Source organism: Platalea leucorodia (genome assembly GCF_965183815.1).
Source record: "Platalea leucorodia genome assembly, chromosome: 1".
Lineage (NCBI taxonomy): Eukaryota > Metazoa > Chordata > Aves > Pelecaniformes > Threskiornithidae > Platalea > Platalea leucorodia.
In genome coordinates, this window is record NC_138823.1 from 133,763,931 (window position 1) to 133,768,720 (window position 4,790).

Consider the following 4,790-nt stretch of genomic DNA (forward strand, 5'->3'; position numbering starts at 1 on the left):
GCGAGGGGGAGGGCGGGCGAGCGGCGGCGGGGGCGGGGCCCGCCGGGGCCCAACTGACGCCCACTGAGCAGGAAACCGAGCCCCGCCGCCAGCCTCTCGGCCGCCCCTCTCCGCCTCAGCCCGGCTCCCCACGCCGGAGGCAGAGGAGGCGGGGCGGGGGCGGGACGCGGCGCCCCGCGGGCCCGGCCCCGGCAGGCAGCGGGGCAGGCCGAGGGCCTCGTCTTCCTCCTCCTCCTCCTCCTCCTCCTCCTCGTCTTCTGGCCGCGCCCCGGGCGAGAGGGGGCGTGGCTGCCGAGGCGCGCGCGCTGCGGGGTGGGGGCGGGGGCGGTGGCTGCCCTCGGCGCGGGCGGGCGGCCCCGGCTCCCGCGCTCGTGCCGCTCTTGACAGCGCGCGGGGAGGGGCGGGGCGGGGAGGGCAGGCGAAGGGCGGGGCCCGGCCGCCGCGGGGCGGGGCCCGGCCGAGCCGTCGCCCTCGGGCTGCCCGCGGCCCGCCGCAGCTCGGGCGCTGATTGACAGCGCGCGCGCGCCGGCCGCCAGCAAATCCGGCGAGGGGCGGGCGGGGCCACGCGCGGAGCTGGCCAACCCGGTGGCACCTGCCCGCCTCGCGCGCTCATAACTGACAGCGCGCGGGAAGCGGCGCCGCAGCTGCCCCTGAGGCGCGGCCCCCTCCCTCCGCGCCGTATTCCGCTGCCGGGCCCCCCGCCCGGCCCGGCCGGAGAGGGAGGAGGAGAGACCCCCCGTGGCTTCCATACGGAAGCCGGGGCCCGTTCCCTCCCCCCCGCTCCGCTACTCCTTTGCAACAGCCTTCCCAGCCAGCCCGCTGCCTGCGCGCCCGGCCCAGAGCGAGCCGGGGGAAGGGCGGCCCCGGGATTTCCTCCCCACCTGCCCGGGATATTTCCCGCAGCCGGGGGCGGGGGGGCGGGAACCGGCCTCCTCCCGCCCCATTGGCTCAGCCGCGGCGGCGGGCCCGCGCGGCGCGCCGGGACGTGTAGTTCTGGGCGGGCGCATGCGCAGAGGGCCGGGGGGGTGAGCCCGGCAGGTGCCGTTCGGCGCCAACAGCCGCCGGGGCGGGGGGAGCGGGGCGAGCGGGGCGCCGGGGCGGGTCGCCTCAGCTCACCTCAGCGCTTTGAGTAGCCTCGGCGCAGATTCACAGAGCGCAGATTCACAGTCAGCCCCCAGCAGCCTGTGGCGGGCCAGGCTGGTCGTCCTTGCATTAAAAAACAGATAAATGACGGTTGTGCTGTTGGTTTCCTCCAGTTGCTGTGCTGCCCGTTCCCTGTGGGAGCAGGCCCCGGCGTGCGTGCGAGCAGGCCGGCGATGTTGCCCACTCAACCTGACTCGTTTGGAAAGACAGCTGGGAAAGCCGAAACTGGTTGTGGCTGCGGTGTGGTGCAACAAATGGTGGATCTGCAAAAACTGGCAATGCTTGTTAACCCCATTCGAATTCGGAAGAAATTTGATTGTAGTGGTACACGTGCGCGGGTCTGTCAGTTTAAATTTCCTATACTACATGCCCAAATTCTTTGTCAAGTAATACAGAGCACCTACTAACCACAACTCAGTGACAAAAGCGCCAAAGAATTTCTTCACCAGCTGTCCAATGTTTAGTCCTTCAAAGGGGTGAGGACGCTCTCAATCTCCACCCCAGACCTCCAGCACACCCTCTGGGACAGGAAAGGTAGAAATAGCAAGTTTGTCCATCATAGAGTAAGAGAACCATCAGAAATAAATACGGCGCAAGCTGTTACCAGGCATTGTATGCAGTCAGAGCACACAGGTCACAAGTAGGCGCATCAGAAAATGACCTTATGAATGGTGAATAAATGCGTTCAGATAAGCGAACAGTAATATCTCACACTTTACAGCTCAGCCAAATCCCAGTGCCTTCTCCTAGGTAGTGCCGGGGAGCGGGAGGAGCGGGGCTGCCCTGGGAGGGAGCCGGCTGCGAGGCGAGCCCAGCCCGGCAGGGCAGTGCCCTCGCAGGCAGGATGCCGTCCCCCACGTTCAAGCAGGGCCGGGGTGGTGGCAAGACGCACCTGATGGTGCAGTGGTCGTCAGATGAGCCGGAGATGGGTCCACCTCCACCACAGGGCCAGGGCTGAGCTCTGGTGGAGTTCCCGGTCCCTGGGCAGCGGGTGGGGGTCCTGAACAAGGGTGGTCAGGGCACCGCAGCCAGCCCCTGCGCTCGGGGCTATGAGAGGTGGAGTAGGGAGCACCTCCTGAATGAAAGGTTGCATGAAGAGTGGGCGAATGTATTAGCAAGGCGATTTTTTTTAGTGAGAGACGGGCGTTTTAAGTCCTATGGAAGCTTTTAAACTTTCACTGAATTCCACTGGATCTGCGGCTGTAGGTACAGTGCTTTTGAAAATCTGGCTCTAGGGCGCAAAGAGTAAAAGCTCTGTCTCAACTCAGCGAGTGATTGAAGCGACAGATAAAAGATGGTGGTGGTGTAGGTGGTTTCAGTAGGGGCATCATGATTTTTATATATTTTTACCATCCACAGTTACTCCTATACCACCTACTCTTTCCCAAATTCCAAATGTCACTCTTGTTCAAATTCTTTCTGCCAACTTAAGCGTTCTGAGCCTACCTCTTTCAGCATTGTTCCCACATGAACCAGTACCTACCCTGCACTGGTTGCTCTCTGCAGGCTCTCATACAAGTCAGGAGAAGTCACCTGTTGAGTTACATGGAAGTAGGACTAAGTCTGAGGATGTATATTTGTTGACACAGGAGCCTCAACTGCTGTTGGAATGCATGAAAGAAAAATATCAGAAATAAGGAAAAATTAAGCAAAAAGTTTTCATCACCATCTTCTTTCAGGCCTAGAATATTAAAAGTGTGTTGACACCCAGGAAGAGAGCAGCATGGGAATGCGTGGGTGAGCAGAGACCCACTAAAATGCGAGGTTCCTGGCAAGACATAGCTCAGGCGTAGTATCACATGAGGGTGGCTGGTTTGCAGAGCAGCCCAAACTAAGAAAATCCACTTAGTGCTGTGTCTCTGCTGCTTGGCATCTCTCATAATATATATATATATATCTTTTGTTCAATTACCAAGAGTTTCACTCCTTGTTTTTAATATTTTAATTATCCTTTCTCTGTATCCATTTCTGCAGTTTTCTGTCTCTCTTGTTTATCAGTTCTTCTACATTTTGTTTCTAGATTTCTAATCTTTTGATGACATTCCTTAGTACCCTGATTTAATTTTCTTTATTTTCTCCAACTTTTTCCTCTGTGGAGTTACTTCCCTGGATCTTGCTTGTCCCATTATTTTTTGCTGCATTCTTTCTTGGTTCTAATACCTACCTACTCTTTTCTCCACCTCAAGAATATTCTTCCACCCAAATTCCCCACCTGTGTTTTGCATTTCTTTTTTTTTTTTTTTTCTTTTTTAAGCTCTCAAACTATCTTGTATCTTCTTTTATGTCACTTCTGGCTTGCTCTCTAAGCTATCCTTAGCATTCCTTGATTTTTCAACTAACACACTGACTGATATTTTTCAACATATTTAGGCATTGCTCTACTGAGCACAGTGAAGCTTGTAATGCTGAACAGAGCAACACCTAAATATCTTTACAAAGAAAAAAAAAAAAAAGAGGGGGGCGTGAAGGGGGAGGGAGAGACAGCTGGCTGCGTGCTCCAGTTTCATTGGTTACCCTCTCTACTATCTGCCAGCTCTTACATAGGTTGCGTTTGGACAGAGAGAGCCGAGAGGCCAGCAGCTGTAAACAGGAGAGACAGTAATGAGACAGTGGCTTCACAAAACTGTAAATCCAGTTGTAGGGTAGCTAGTATTAGATTAAAAATGCTGCAGCCCTTAGACACAAGATGCTGAACTAGTATAAGACCACTCTGTTTGACTGAAGGTGGGGTTGGGGGTAAGAATATATAAATAAACAAATGAAGGAATAATTTTTATCTGGCAGGATTATGCAAGATCAGGTATCAGATATTCATGTTTCTGAATGAACCTTCTTCGCCAGCCCAAAGGCTCTTTTGCCAATTCTTTCATGCTCCCTTTCTGCTCTTGATGCTGCTTTGTCGTGGAAGCCAAATGTTTCCAATAAATCGCTTTCCCTGTATATATGCAGGTTTGGGTGCATAGTTTTCCTCTTTTATTTGGGCCCTTGCTGGAATCCGGTGTTTTGTTGTAAACTGTCTCAGCTCCAACAACAGCAGTTTTGAAGAATTTGGTGACGGCATAGCGTTACCAATCAGACAGAGCCTGGACCAGAGCCACAGTGGAAATTGTGTACTTGGCAAGCATGCTCCTTAGGCATTGTTCCACATGATCCCAAGTGGACCAAGCTGGAGGTATTTGACCTGCTTGGATTCTGTGGAAAACATCTATTGACAACGCCATGGGAACTCAAGGCATGAATTCTTCTGTAGCGTCATTTCTTCGCAAATTCCTCAGCCTGTGGGACCTCAGACAGCACAAGACTGGGTTAAGAATCCTGGCTCCAGGAAGACCAAAAATGGTAAAATGAATGCTCCAGGTCTGCCTGCAATGGCCCTAACTTGTCCAAGCCTGAAACACGAAGCTCCCCTTCCCTTCTACCGCATCTATACCCATTGCACCTGCTTCTCACTCACCTGATGTTCTAGGGTTTTCTCATGTCATAACTATGTGGCAGTAATTATGAGAAAACAGGTATGTCTCAGACACTGAATCAAGCATTTATTTCTTCCAAACAGAATTTATGCGATAACGTGACTCTAGACAGGGTCCTTGCACTCCCCACCCCATTACCACATCAGCTCTGACCATCGGGTGACGTTGTGTCAG